The following is a 16,390-nucleotide window of genomic DNA, read 5'->3' as shown; positions in this document are numbered from 1 at the left end:
TAGCTTGATCGCTTCTGCCAATGATGATGCTAATCCTATTCCTCTACATGATAAAGCTTAGGTAAAGAGGTACAGGTCTTCTAATGACGATAGCTAACTCTGTTCTGCGCTGTTCTACATCTCTGTTACAAGTTATGAAGGAACAGACAGTAGTTCGAACATATGAACATACATACAAATGACATAGTTTCATACGAACACACAATCAAAATGAGACACGCTACAGATCACGTAGGCCGCTTGAGCTATAGGTCACGGTGTTTGTCTCAAGCAGGAAGCTTGGACTAAAGTTTATAAACAATTGAATGACTACAGGTGACGGCATGTTTATCTTAGCCTACTTTTATTGTATATCGTCATCTTTAGCGTCTCTAGTCTGATCACATTCCTGCAAGAAATCTGGTTGACCTCTTTAGTTTTAGTCTTTTATATATGGACTACATTCCATATTTTTATTATGTAAACACTTACATATATATATATATATATATATATATATATATATATATATATATATATATCTATATCTTATATATGTCATATACTATATCTATATAGATATATATATATATATATATATATATATATATATATATATATATATATATATATATATATATATATATAAAATCTTATACATGAGCAAAACCGTAGGATATAAACACTTCCACCTGTCACACTATAAGGGTTAATCAATCATACATATTTAGATAACAGTTTTTATTTGATCAGCGTCATGTTTCATTTACAGCCTCACAAATTTCGAGTCATGTAACAGCATTGACATGGTCACCATAGCCTCATTTACATACGAATGAACAGCTTCCATACGCTGCCGTACGTTGTGGATTTTAAATGCAAAATGTGACGAATTTTCCGTAATTCGTTCGGAGAGCAAGGGGGGGGGGGGGGGTGAGGGGCGGTGGGGTGGAGTGGGTGTGGGTTCTTTTAAGGTATATTCGGTAAAGTCCAAGTGACGTATTACAGAGAGGGTATGCTGAAATCTCTCAAAACATAGAAGTGATTTGCCCTAGATAGATTACTGTAGTGTCACCCTGCAAAATACCATAGGTGGGTGTTTAAATACATAAACGCACACACATATACATACGTATATATATATATATATATATATATATATATATATATATATATATATATTTATATTTATATATATATCTATCCTATACACACACGCATACACACACACACACATATATATATATATATATATATATATAGAATATATATATTATATATATATGTGTGTGTATATATATATATATATATATATATATATATATATATATATATATATATATATATATGTTATATCTATATATAATAGTGGTCTAGTATCTTTCTTACGCCAGTTTGTGCCTGACATTACTTGAAGAACGTCCATAGATAAAATATAGTAATCCAGTCGACATTGCATGTTGATATTTCCTCTTAATAAAAACCTGCCTATATCCCTCCTTCGATTAGCTGACGTATAAAGTTGGGGTTTGGAACCATACCTGCAACCTCCTCCATAGAATTGTTGGAGAGAAGGTTGCCGAGGTGTGGGAGTCGTTCAATAATTCCCTCATTTCAGTCCAGAACTGCCTGGCTGATTTGCATTTCCCTGCTACCGATAATAATTGTTGTTCGTCTTCTCAGTTCCCTAATCCCCCGGGTGGTGTGCAAATAACCGTCGTTCTTGTTATTTTGGTTATAACACAAAACCAGGCTTTTATTTATTTTGTGGTATTTTGATAGAAATTATAAATTTTTTTTCTTTTTCCTTACTCCTCATTTTTCTTTCAACACAATGATCTACTGAAGTCTGACTTTTCAGAAATGAATTGCATCGAGTTTTATTTCTTTATTTTGTTGTTTTCTCTTTTTACTTTTCGTATACCCTTCGTTCTGTGAAGGATTGATTGGCAAGTTGGTGTTCCTTAAGCATAGTGAGTCTGAATATATGTGCTTTGTAAATAATAATAATAATAATAATAATATATGAAGGTAGGAGACCCTCTCTCAAACATGTTTTGTTAAAGATGATGGCAGCATCAGTGGAATTGATTTTATATATGGTCTTTTCAATTCTTCTTATTATTCTCTTCTCATCAGGGCTGATATTTGCTAATAGCTGGCCGATGTTCATATCTCGTGAAAGAAATGTTTTCTAAAAATAATAATTTATTGATATGATAACAAAAGTGGTTAACAAATCTTAGTCTAAGGGCGTAACGGAATTCCAACGTTTCCAACCGTATCATCGGTTCATTTTCAAGGAAAGGTGAGCTTGAACTGATTGAAATGGGTTGTTGTTGTTGGAGTATTAAGCTGGCTTTATGCCAGCACGGGCTTTAGCTAATGTAGCAGCCCGTAGGTCATTTGAATTATTTTTTAGATGCATTGGTGATTTAAGGATATGAGGCGATCTTTTTATTTATGATTTCTATGGAATGTGCAGGTGGAATGGTATGGATTTCAAAGGTGAAAGGAAAATGAATAGGCAAGGTTACAAACCCCTTTACCCCTTTAAACCCTAAGGTACCCATTAGTAGAAAGATAAAGATCGATAGTAGCGAGTCCTGGCGAGTCAGAGATAGCCAGTAATGAAATCGAAAAATTTATAGTCGTAGAAAAACGGAAAAAAAAAGCGCAACTCTATGGAGTTCAAGTACCATATTTCACTTTACGAGAAAAAAAAGCAGAGAGCGTCGATCGTTTAGCAATAGGGAACGACGAAGGAAAAAAACGAAATATTATCAGTTTTAGAAACAGGATAACAAAAATAAGCGACAGCTTAAGCGGTAGTTAGAGTGACAGTTGAAATATTCGGTCGTTAGACGTGAGGCGGCCGAAAAACGGAGGGGAAAGGAGGATTGTTTAGTAAAAGAAAAAGCAGTTAATGCTATAAACAGCACTTTTCATGTAGCTGCGATCTTTATGTTTGAGATCTGTATCTGAAATCTTCTAACAGGAGGTCATCTGGGAGACTGATCTCTAGGTCCAACAGAGCGTGGACGAGCTCAGAGAACAGCTGATGACCACTGTCACTGTCGTTATTGGAGATGGCTCTATTTAAAAATGCCTCAAACTCCTCGTAGGTCAGCAGGAACTTCCTGATCTGATATTCTCCTACGAGGAAGTATTCGTTACCGACGTTTGCAGTTCTATTTTTCTTGTTTGCAGGTCTGAGTTTCGCTGTTTTGCTTAGCTACAAACTCCTCTGTTTTGTGTTCCTGCTTCTTTAAACAAAACAGGAGCTACAGTCTGGTGTCTCGGTCTGCATTTCTTCTTCAACTGCGTCTTCTGTCTGGGTTCCTGCTTCGGCACGAGCAGAATCGACGTCTTCGGCGATGCAGGGGTTAGGGGGGTAACCTGAGGGGTTGGGGGAGTAGGGGAGGAGGTAGAGGGGCGGGAGTTTGGCGATATGGAGAGGATGAGGGGTGGGATGTAATGCCGGGATCGAGGAGGTTGGGAGGAAGGTTGGGTGTTTGTGGTACAGGAGGTAGGTTCGTTCTAGGATCGACCTGGGGTTGCTGGGAGGTTTCCTGGTCGGTGATGGTTGCCGAGTCTTGCAGGTGGAGGAGGGATGCCCTTCGCCTTCCAAATCCTCTGCAGTCTGACTGGGCATCCCTTAAACCAAGCATGATGTTGCTGGCTGCAGTTAGGGGCATCGGGCAACTGTGTGGCCCTTTTCCTTGTACTTTTTCAAGCACACTTCTGTCTCGTGTTTCGCACTGCACACTCCACAGATGTGTTCTGATTACATTCGTTCTTGTGGTGTCCATACCTCTGACACTTGAAGCATCTCAGAGGCTCTGGTACGAAGGCTTCTGTCTCATAAGTGCCAAGAATCCCAAGGCTGACCCTGGCTGGAATTTGGCCCTTGAAGGTCGCTTCTATCTTAAGAGTTTCCTGTCCATCTTTTGCAGTACATCTCTTGGCTTCCATGATGTTGGGAACCTCGAGGACTCTTTCGATAGTTATGTATTTGGGGACTTTGCATATCATCCCCTTGCTTATTTTTGAAGCAGGATCAAGAAGGTGGCACAGGTTGTCTTTCCTCAGTAGTTCAGCAGCTTTTTGGTCCTTGGGATAATTATGAATTCTCCCCTTAATTCGGTCTGGCTATGAGGTTGGCTTCTGGATATTTTTTCTCGAGGGCCCTGACTGCAGCATATGAAGTCTGGCCCTCGATAACAACAGCTTTGAACTTGGGAAGTGCCGGAAATTCCGCAAAACTCGCCGTATTCGGTGCCGATGTCGTAGGGAGCAGGTTGTTATTGGTCGAAATCGGTGGTACAATCTTCTTCTGTTTCTTCTTCTTCTTCTTCCTTACGGTGGCGAAGCTTGACCTTACGGTGGCGAAGCTGCTGCTCGTCCTCCAAGGGTGCCGTCCTCCCTGGTATTACCGGGCGACAGGGGTCCTCTTAGAGGCCATACTTGTCAAAATTGTAGGTTTAAAATGACGAGAGTTACGTAACGCGCCTGTGCACGAAAATACGTAACCTCGATTGAAATGGGGTCGTTCGGCGGTATTTATTGTGTCCCAGGTGCTCTGTCTGATGGGCGCTGCATTTTCATTGGCTGAACAGAGGATTAAGTCCCTGAGTCAAGCCGTCTTGCAGAGGTGGAAGCTCGCACTGCTCTTCTCGTGCGGACGCTGGAGACTGGGAGCGTAGTATTGGGAAGGTCATTGCCGATAGACGGGGGCACCTGATTAGCCCGTTCGATCGGCTCTATGGTGCTGGCGGGCGGCGCCCTCGTGCCACCGTCGGGAGGAGTGAAGTCTCTTGGGTGGTGTTGAGGCTGGGTCTCTCCTTCCCGATGTGTAGGGCCTCCAAGAGGCGGAGGCGACGGTGGTCTGCTGCCTTATCGATAATTCTGATATTAGGAATAATGTCATTCCTAGTTATCCTGGTATTGTGGACGTTTTTGGCATGATTATGGATGGCGCCTTCCTGAGCGTGGCAGGATATCCTCTTCGAAAATCGCATAGTCGTCATACCAATGTAAGCGCGGGGCATTCCCGGACAGGGCATTTGTACTGGTAGACAACGTTAGTTTTCTTGAGAGGGTCCCTGCAAAACACGGGGGCTGGATTGTTTTTCATAATCAGGCCACTGGTCTTCTTGCTCTTGTAGTAAATTATTAGTTTCACTTTTTTCGCAGGGTCCGTGGGGGAGACGTTCCTTTCTATGATGGTACGAAGGGCTCGCTCGTCCTCTTTGTATTTCTTATGAAATACTCCCTTGTAAAAGAGAGTGACGTCTTCAAGGGCGGGGTGGGACGAGGCTCCTGCTGATACCCACTTATCGATGTTTCTGCGAATGCATTTAGTGATGTCCCGGTTGGAAAATACCCGTTGTTAATTAAAAACTTGGGCAACACGTTCTAATTCAGTGTGCGTGTCCTTCCACGAAGAGCAGTGTGAGAGAGCTCTCCTGATGAAGGCGCTGATCGCAGTGCGCTTGTATCTCTCTGGACACTCGCTCTCGCCGTTCAGGCACATGCCCAGGTTTGTGGGTTTCGTATACACCTGTGTTACGAAGCGCTCCTCTTGTTTGCCCGACGAGGACGTCAAGGAAGGGGAGGCGACGGTCACGGCAATGTTCGATGGTGAAGTTGAGTCTGCTGTGGTCGTGGAAGGCTTGTCGCAGGCGCTCTATTTCTTCCACCGTGCTGGCGCTGATGAAAGTGTCGTCATATACCGACGTACATAGACCGGCTTCTCGATGTTGGCGAATAACCCGACGTTCCACAGCACCCATGTAGAAGTTCGCGAAAAGTACTCCGAGGGGAGAACCCACCGCTACTCGTCTTCTGTGTGTACATGTGTCCTCTGTGGGTGGAGAAAGGGGCCTTTTTTGTACAATTTCAAGGAGTTTTTCGGAGGGCATGCTCAGGATGTTTAATGGGGGCGTGGAGTCGTCTCTATATACACGATCCAGGATTATCTGGATCGTGTACACACAGAAAGACGGAGTAGCGATGGGTTCTCCCCCTCGGAGACTTTTCGCGCGAACTTCTACAGGGGTGCTGTGGAACGTCGGGTATTCGCCAACATCGAGAAGCCGGTCTATGTACGTCCGGTATATTGACGACACTTTCATCAGCGCCAGAACGGTGGAAGAAAATAGAGCGCCTGCGACAAGCCTTCCACGACCACAGCAGACTCAACTTCACCATCGAACATTGCCGGTACCGTCGCCTCCCCTTCCTTGACGTCCTCGTCAGGCAACAAGAGGAGCGCTTCGTAACACACGGTGTATACGAAAACCCACAAACCTGGGCATGTGCCTGAACGGCGAGAGCGAGTGTCCAGAGATACAAGCGCACTGCGATCAGCGCCTTCATCAGGAGAGCTCTCTCACATGCTCTTCGTGGAAGGACACGCACACTGAATTAGAACGTGTTGCCCAAGTTTTAATTAACAACGGGTATTCCAACCGGGACATCACTAAGTCATTCGCAGAAACATCGATAAGTGGTATCAGCAGGAGCCTCGTCCCACCGCCCTGAAGACGTCACTCTCTTTTACAAGGGAGTATTTCATAAGAAATACAAAGAGGACGAGCGAGCCCTTCGTACCATCATAGAAAGGAAACGTCTCCCCCACGGACCCTGCGAAAAAAGTGAAACTAATAATTTACTACAAGAGCAAGAAGACCAGTGGCCTGATTATGAAAAAAACAATCCAGCCCCCGTGTTGCAGGACCCTCTCAAGAAAACTAACGTTGTCTACCAGTACAAATGCCCTGTCCGGGAATGCCCCGGCGCTTACATTGGTATGACGACTATGCGATTTTCGAAGAGGATATCCTGCCACGCTCAGGAAGGCGCCATCCATAATCATGCCAAAAACGTCCACAATACCAGGATAACTAGGAATGACATTATTCCTAATATCAGAATTATCGATAAGGCAGCAGACCACCGTCGCCTCCGCCTCTTGGAGGCCCTACACATCGGGAAGGAGAGACCCAGCCTCAACACCACCCAAGAGACTTCACTCCTCCCGACGGTGGCACGAAGGGCGCCGCCGCCAGCACCATAGAGCCGATCGAACGGGCTAATCAGGTGCCCCCGTCTATCGGCAATGACCTTCCAATACTACGCTCCCAGTCTCCAGCGTCCGCACGAGAAGAGCAGTGCGAGCTTCCACCTCTGCAGACGGCTTGACTCAGGGACTTAATCCTCTGTTCAGCCAATGAAAATGCAGCGCCCATCAGACAGAGCACCTGGGACACAATAAATACCGCCGAACGACCCCATTTCAACAGGTTACGTATTTTCGTGCACAGGCGCGTTACGTAACTCTCGTCATTTTAAACCTACAATTTTGACAAGTATGGCTCTAAGAGACCCCTGTCGCCCACGGTAATCCCTCCCCCAGGGAGGACCCGCCCTTGGAGGACGAGCAGGGCTTCGCCACCGTAAGGAAGAAGAAGAAGAAGAAACAGAAGAAGATTGTACCATCGATTTCGACCAATAACAACCTGCTCCCTACGACATCGGCACCGAATACGGCGAGTTTTTGCGGAATTTCCGGCACTTCCCAAGTTCAAAGCTGTTGTTATCGAGGGCCAGACTTCATATGCTGCAGTCAGGGCCCTCGAGAAAAAATATCCAGAAGCCAACCTCATAGCCAGACCGAATTTAAGGGGAGAATTCATAATTACTCCCAAGGACCAAAAAGCTGCTGAACTACTGAGGAAAGACAACCTGTGCCACCTTCTTGATCCTGCTTCAAAATAAGCAAGGGGATGATATGCAAAGTCCCCAAATACATAACTATCGAAAGAGTCCTCGAGGTTCCCAACATCATGGAAGCCAAGAGATGTACTGCAAAAGAGGACAGGAAACTCTGAAGATAGCAGCGACCTTCAAGGGCCAAATTCCAGCCAGGGTCAGCCTTGGGATTCTTGGCACTTACGAGACCGAAGCCTTCGTACCAGAGCCTCTGAGATGCTTCAAGTGTCAGAGGTATGGGACACCCACAAGAGCGAATGCAAATCAGAACACATCTGTGGAGTGTGCAGTGCGAAACACGAGACAGAAGTGTGCTTGAAAAAGTACAAGGAAAAGGGCCCACACAGTTGCCCGATGCCCTAACTGCAGCCAGCAACATCATGCTTGGTTTAAGGGATGCCCAGTCAGACTGCAGAGGATTTGGAAGGCGAAGGGCATCCCTCCTCCACCTGCAAGACCTCGACAACCATCACCGACCAGGAAACCTCCCAGCAACCCCAGGTTCGATCCTAGAACGAACCTACCTCCTGTACCACAAACCACCCAACCTCCTCGATCCCGGCACTACATCCCCACCCCCTCATCCTCTCCGTATCGCCAAACTCCCGCCCCTCTACCTCCTCCCCTACTCCCCCAACCCTCAGGTTACCCCCCCAACCCTGCATCGCCGAAGACGTCGATTCCTGCTCGTGCCGAAGCAGGAACCCAGACGAAGAACGCAGTTGAAGAAGAAATGCAGACGAGACACCGACTGTAGCTCCTGTTTTGTATAAAGAAGCAGGAACACAAACTGAGGAGTTGTAGCTAAGCAAAAACAGTGAAACTCAGACCTGCAAACAAGAATACAGAACTTCAGCGTCGGAAACGAATACTTCCTCGTAGGAGAATATCAAATCAGAAAGTTCCTGCTGACCTACGAGGAGTTTGAGGCTTTTTTTAAATAGAGCCATCTTTAACAACGACAGTGGCAGTGGTCATCAGCTGTTCTCTTGAGCTCGTCCACGCTCTGTTGGACCTAGAGATCAGTCTTCCAGATGACCTCCTGTTAGAAGATTTCAGATACAGATCTCAAACATAAAAGATCGCAGCTACATGAAAAGTGCTGTTTATAGCATTAACTGCTTTTTCTTTTACTAAACAATCCTCCTTTCCCCTCCGTTTTTCGGCCGCCTCACGTCTAACGACCGAATATTTCAACTGTCACTCTAACTACCGCTTAAGCTGTCGCTTATTTTTGTTATCCTGTTTCTAAAACTGATAATATTTCGTTTTTCCTTCGTCGTTCCCTATTGCTAAACGATCGACGCTCTCTGCTTTTTTTTCTCGTAAAGTGAAATATGGTACTTGAACTCCATAGAGTTGCGCTTTTTTTTTTTCCGTTTTTCTACGACTATAAATTTTTCGATTTCATTACTGGCTATCTCTGACTCGCCAGGACTCGCTACTATCGATCTTTATCTCTACTAATGGGTACCTTAGGGTTTAAAGGGGTTTGTAACCTTGCCTATTCACTTTTCCTTTCACTTTTGAATCCATACATTCCACCTGCACATTCCATAGAAATCATAAATAAAAAGATCGCCTCATATCCTTAAATAAATCACCAATGCACCTAAAATAATTCAAATGACCTACGGGCTGCTACATTAGCTAAAGCCCGTGCTGGCATAAAGCCAGCTTAATACTCCAACAACAACAAACCCATTTCAATCAGTTCAAGCTCACCTTTCCTTGAAAAATGAACGATGATACGGTTGGACAACGTTGGAATTTCCTGTTACGCCCTTAGACTAAGGATTGTTTAACCACTTTTTGTTATCATATTTCAAAATAAATTATTATTTTTGTAGAAAACATTTCTTTCACCGAGATATGAACATCGGCCAGCTATTAGCAAATATCAGCCCTGATGAGAAGAGAATAATAAGAAGAATTGAAAAGACCATATATAAAATCAATTCCACTGATGCTGCCATCATCTTTAACAAAACAAATAATAATAATAATAATTCCAAAATATTATGCAGATTTTGTCTCACTTCATCTAACGTAATTCCTTTTCCTCTTGTCTTCTTCCTCTTTCTCGTACTCTTGCAATTCTTCTCTATCCCCTCTCCCTATCATACAATGTTAATTCTCTCTCTCTCTCTCTCTCTCTCTCTCTCTCTCTCTCTCTCTCTCTCTCTCTCTCTCTCAGTTCTCAATCATTTCCACAAATTCCCTCCCTTCTCATGGTTATAATCGTCGAATGACTCGTGTGTATATTTGTATTCGTTTCTCCGATAAAGGGAGGAGTTTTCTCTCTTTTACTTCAGTGAATGTGGCCTTTTATCCTTCTGCAGTGCCATGATTGCTTATATTCTCAGAGGATATTTTTGCGTCATGCGAGAGCAGACGACAAACTCGGTTTGAATCCTGCATTGTTTTGTATTTCTGTTTTCTCCTGAGTCCACTTTTTTAAATTTTTTTTTATTGCGAAGACTTCTACATCTAAATCAATCTTTTTCCGCTCTGGAAAGTCCTCGGAGTATAACGCTGGAAAGGTTCAGCCATTTTATCTTTTTCCCAGAAATCGCACAGATTCGGAAATGAAGAGAAATGAGGTATTTGGTGTTTTGTTAGTAACTGATTTTGTTTTTGTTTTTGTATTGTTTAATACCGCTTTCACAAAATGTTCGTGAATGTCTGGGCGACCCTATACTTTAAATGATTCCTAAACTCGCATTCAGGTTGTTTTTCAGATCCTTTCAGTGTAAGTGAAAAATATACGAAACATAAAACTTGTAAAAATTTTGTAAGTATTTTTGTGAAACTAGTTTTAAAAACAAGATTGTGAAAGAACTATGGACGGCTATAAAAAGTGTAGAATTAAAACTTATCACTGCATGAGAGAGAGAGAGAGAGAGAGAGAGAGAGAGAGAGAGAGAGAGAGAGAGAGAAATTTCATCTTTTCCACCTCTTCAAAACTGGCGAAACATAACAAAGATTCCAGACCAATATTTGTTACCCATAGCTGCCAGTCTTCCGTCGATCACTCTCTAGCGGAGCAATGCAGCTCTATTTTCTAGAAAAAGCAACTTGCATCATCTTTTCTAGGCTGGTTTAATCTCCCCTCCGGAAGCACTCTCTAGCTTAATCCCATCCGTCATTCGCTCGAGCCGGAGATTGATGGTAAAGGTGTCCACTAAGTCGAGGGACTGGGAGGTATTTTTGGGGGGTGGGGGGTGGGGGAGAGGGGGAGGAGGAGGGGGGGATAGATGGGGGGGGGGTGGGAGATTGGTTCAGTACCAGAGGAAAATGCCAACGAAACAAGATATGAAACAAGATATGAATCTCGGGAGGATGGCATACAGGGTTTACGTCTGTCCTTCTACTAAACCTATTCGCAGGATTTCATTTTGGGGGGTGGGGGTGATTTGAAATGTATTCCCTGATCGCCTCTGGACCCTATAAAGAGGAAACATGAATTTGCGTCTCTCCTTCAAAGCCTATTCACAGAATTTCTTTGTGGAGAGGGTTGGCGAATTTGAAATACATTTCCTTATCACCTCTTGACTCCCTCTAAAGGGGTATTCAGTATGAATTTACTTGACGATACCATTTGCAAGAGTTGGACACCATAATTACAGTGTATTCACCATCCACGATCATCTCTGAAACTATAGATTTATTATTTCCCTTTTAAGGTGCAAAGAAATAAGAGAACAATAAAAAGTGAGAAGCTGACCTTTGTAAAATGTGTTAAAGCTGAAGTGAGGTCGTCAGATGGAATGAAAAAGAGGAAAAAAGGCTTTGTATGAAGACACATAATTTAGAATACGTTTTGTGAAGAGACAGAATCGTCAGATGATGGAACAGATGAAGGAGAAAGCCGAATAAAGTGCCTAAAGGAAAACAAGAGAGGTGGAGTTACCGCCATTGTGAATTTATATGATAAGTATTTTTCTTCCAAAAGCTACAGCGTCTATTATTGATAATAATCCAGAGTATCAACAAAGAAAAGTTACCTAGGTCCCTTTGTAGTACCTCATAGAATATTTCACTCTATGCCATTACCTGACAGGCTAATTTAGATCAGGGGAAATTGGTGAATCATTTAGTACTTTTACTTTTTTTTTTATTAGTTATATCATTAAAGAGTCGGTGGTTTTTGTACCATAGTGGGAAATTAAATACCTTGAAATGTATTAGTATAACGCCAACTTGGGCATGTTTATATAGTCTTTTTATACCTCTTTTAGGTGAAAGATTAGCAGAATCTCTCTCTCTCTCTCTCTCTCTCTCTCTCTCTCTCTCTCTCTCTCTCTCTCTCGTGCGCTTCTTTTTCACCACAATTACAGTTTCAAATCGTCAGTGTTTTAATCTTTAATGTGAAATTAGTTTGAAATTTATTACTGTCACTTAAAATTGTGATGTTATAAAGCCTTATTAAACTTCTGACGGGAAATTCTCTCTCTCTCTCTCTCTCTCTCTCTCTCTCTCTCTCTCTCTCTCTCTCTCTCTCTCTCTCTCTCTCTCTGCATAACTTATAAACTTGTAATGATGTCGGAGAGGGTGGATGAATTAACCCGTGTAACACGACTGCAAAAGTTGGTCTGGCGGATAAAGCGCGGATTATAATGTATTTGGATTTCAATTCCGAATACGAACGTAACACTAAGTTAATTTGACGTTTTTACGTTTCCTATCGTGGATATGCAGTTTCTACATCTCTTCAACGTTAAAATGGTTTTGCAAATACAAATGGCATTATCAGATTATTGATTCTCATTATAACGGATAAGTAGATAAGTCTTGGTAAGAACAGCTTTTCGATAGACGTGGATTCGTAGCTCACCACTTGTTATTCTAATCACGGTCTGATTGGTCATTATTTTCATCTTGGTCAAATAGATCTCTACAAAGCTATTATTCCCTCGCTTAGTTTAGCAATATTTCACTAAGCCAACGCTTATGTTGGATCCTTATGTATTTTTTTTTATTTCTGTAGGATTCTCAAATTTTTTATTTTCTATTTTTTTATTTATTATTTCTTTTAATCGTGTGATCTCCACAATGGCCATGGCTTCATGCGGGAAGCTGGAAGCCTTCAAAAAGTTACTATATATTTCAAATACCAAGACGAGGCAACAAACAAGACCTAGGAAAATGTGTCCAAAAAATCTCATATATTACTCTTTCTAAAAAGACTAAATACTTCAGATCTCATAAAAGAGTACCAACTCTTTGATAATTATTCACGTGAATGAGCCTCAAACAGATTGCGTAATGACAGCTAGCTTTCTGTCATAATTCTTAATTGCAGTTGCATTTGATTCATTATTGTTAATTACCTTCAAGAATGATAATTAAGTACCGTCCCGAGGTCAGATTAAAGTATGTTAACAACTCGGCCCGACTCGGAATTTAATGAGTCATAAATGATGAGATCAATGATTTAAGATGCAAGTTTTCCTGAACTTTGTTTGCAGAATAATAATTAATTGGAATTAATGTGAGTTGAGAAATGACGATCACAGGCGGACAGATTTTTTTTTGCTGTTACTGATTTCTGAAAATTTTTTAAAAACCGGCTGGCTAAATGGCTATATTAATTTTGAAATGGTCTCTTGAGTAGATATTCGCAGTTAAAATGCACGTAAGTCAGTATTTTGGTGGCAGATAGATGGGAAGGCATTATTACTACAAGCGCCTTAAAATTATTCGGTCACTTGCTCAAATATCATGCAATGAATATTAGGTTGTCAAAAAATGCTTTGCATTTTTTGACAACCTAATTTCCTAAGAGGTGTTTTACATTAGCACAGATGAATTTAAACATTTTGTATTCGCTGAACACAGTATCATCATACCGCTATAATATTTCATATTTGAATAGTAGGATTATAATTTACAATGTTATTCTCACTTACTCGGGGAGTAAGCCTACAAACTTTCTTGTTGATGTTGTTCTTGTTTTAGGGGGTTAGGAAAGGTCTATAGAAAAGCCTAAAAAGGTCTGAAAAAGAAGTTTCGCTTTGAGTTAAAGATACGGGAATTTTACGATGGGATATATATTTATTAGACTGAAAATATAAAAAAATGAATAATTTGTATTTCAAACAGAATAAGACAATTATTTCTAATATAAAATATAGCGTATTTATTTTAATTTTCGTTGGTGGAACAACGCTCTATTTGACCGTAGATTTTAGCTCGCGCCTCGAGTAAGCTGGAGGTCGGATTACGCCTTATGTAAGTATTTTGACAAAGATAACTAAATGAAACAGGTGTGACATAGGAATTTTTTTTATGATGTTTCTGCGTGGATTATGATAGCAAACCTGCAGGGCGTTAGTGCCGTCACGCGGTGCACTGTAGGCATTACTTAATGTTCCTTGCAGCGTCCCTTCGGCCCTTAGCTGCAACCTCGTTCATTCATTTTACTGCACCCCCGTTCATATTCCATATTCCCTTTCTTCCATGTTTTTTCCTCCATACTTGATAAAATTGTTGCATAGTGCAGCTGCGAGGTTTTCCTGCTGTTACACCCGTCACAATTTTTCACTCGTAATTTCCGCTTCAACGCTGAATGACCTCATAGGTCCCACGGCTAGGACTTTGGCCTAACTTCTAGATTGTATTCTGTTAAGATAGCAAGTTGCGTGACTTTTTTTTTTTTGTGTATGTATTCATATGACTGTTTTTTTTTACCATTCTGTGTATTCATATGACTTTTTTTTAGTAGTGTATATATATAAGCCTTAAACAAAGACTCCTGCGTTTTTATTTCTTTATTTATTCATTTTTTTTTATATATTGTTCTATATATTGCGTCGTATGAAATTATGAACTCAATTTGTAGCTAGGTCAAGATAGTATGTATCTCTCTCTCTCTCTCTCTCTCTCTCTCTCTCTCTCTCTCTCTCTCTCTCACTTATTTTTTTTTTATCCTTGGACCCATGTACTTTGTTTTCACTCACCATGAAAAAAAATCATCCCGAATTCAAGAAAAGAAAAAAAAATATCCGTTTGAGTTTTTTCTGTTGGAGATAGTTTGAAAAATCCGTCTGGCCTCTCCACCATTTTCGGAACAAGAACCATGCGATAGTTTTCAATTCCAATAAATACAGGGATGAACAAACTGGTTCGATCTTTGTTTGTCCTCCTATAAAAGAAAAAAAAAAATCAAAAAAAAAATATTAATAACCAGAGTTTACAGTTCGGCGTCCCCTTCTATCTCGTCTGTCCTCTTCCATTTTTTCTCTTCCCATGAGTCATAATTTTTTTTTCTAACGTTTTCATATTTGCATTCTGCGGACACGGAGGGAAAATAAATCTTTCGTCAAAGACTCATTTTCTTTTGCAGCAGGAATCTTGGCGAAAGGTTTATTTTTACTTACAAAAAAAAAAAAAAAAAAAAAAAAAAAAAAAACAAAAAAAAAAAAAAAAAAAAAAAAAAAAAAAAAAAAAAAAACTGAAACGTAATTATCACTTGACATTCACTTGTTCTTGGTAACAGACAGATTAAAATATGACGACGAAGAGAGATGTAAAATGTTGAAATGCTTTTTTTCATAGCTCGCCTTATTGGAGGAACACAGGCAGAGCTAACTTCAACAGCCTTCGATGAATTTTTTAAATTCATCTGACCATTTTGGAACCTGTAGTGTTGTTCTTGGGACGATTAAACACTGACAGAAAGCATCGATGAGGTACGAATATTGTCTTTGTGTATATCCTATTCATTAATCTTTTTCTTCTTCTTTGCCTTCAGCTTCTCCCATTTCTATATGAGGTCACTGTTTCTAGTCAGCCTTCTCCATCTTCCTCTGTCCTGTACATCTTGTTCTCTTATACCCTATTCATTAATATCCAATGTCTTAGGATTAATACGATCTCAGGAAGGGCTTTTACTGCGTTAATGATAAGAGGATTATATTTTAATTAATATTTAACTCAGTTTTAACTGGCAGTAATGGTTACAGTATGATATATACCTTAGTCCGTGGTAGATAACTACTAAATTTCCATTCAGGTCCCTGACAATGAGTGTCTTCTAATCTGTGCTCTAGAAGAACTGTCTCGATCGTTTAATGTCAGAAAGACAGCTCCTTTGACAATTTTTAAAACACTTCTTTCGTCCTTTATCCAAATTAACGTTATCTGTGTGGATGTTGTATTATCTTTAAAATTATGAAATCTGCAACTTGCTGTATAGGTGCTGAATCTGATCTCAGTGATGCCTACTCTGAAGTTACTCCTCCAACTAAGATAAACAGAAACTAAAAGAATGTACACATTGTCTATATTCTCTTAGTTTTTGTTTATCCATTCCCATGGTAGGTCGACCCCCAGACATTTTTAAACTTTGTATTTTATTTTTTTCTTCTATCTGAACTTTTAATTAGCATATGTGCTTTTAATTTCTCGTGTTGTTTTTTCATTGTTTAGTGTACTTTTACCTATATGTGAAGTTTTGGTTTTCATTTTAACTAGTTTGTAAATGATTTTTTGACAGTTTCCAAATTCATATAATTTATATTGGTCATTATTTATTATACACACCCTGAGGATGCATTCAGCACCCTCCCCCCCACCCCCACCCCTCTTCATACTAGGGCTGAACTTGGACTTAAAGGGCTTCGGGAGTGTC

At 40.9% G+C, this 16,390-nt stretch overlaps 1 long non-coding RNA gene across 1 annotated transcript in view; it reads left to right on the top strand.

Annotated features, from left to right (window-relative positions):
• Positions 1–15,508, top strand: part of LOC135216181 (uncharacterized) — a 98,744-nt gene extending 83,236 nt beyond the window's left edge. The window contains exon 3 of the long non-coding RNA XR_010314824.1: positions 15,339–15,508. This is a non-coding gene — a long non-coding RNA (uncharacterized LOC135216181). The remainder of the gene's footprint in view (positions 1–15,338) is intronic.
• The last annotated feature ends 882 nt before the right edge of the window (positions 15,509–16,390 follow it).

Source organism: Macrobrachium nipponense, chromosome 6 (assembly GCF_015104395.2).
Source record: "Macrobrachium nipponense isolate FS-2020 chromosome 6, ASM1510439v2, whole genome shotgun sequence".
Classification (NCBI taxonomy): Eukaryota; Metazoa; Arthropoda; class Malacostraca; order Decapoda; family Palaemonidae; genus Macrobrachium; species Macrobrachium nipponense.
Note: the sequence above shows the minus strand (reverse complement) of the source record. Positions and strands in the feature narration are given on the sequence as shown.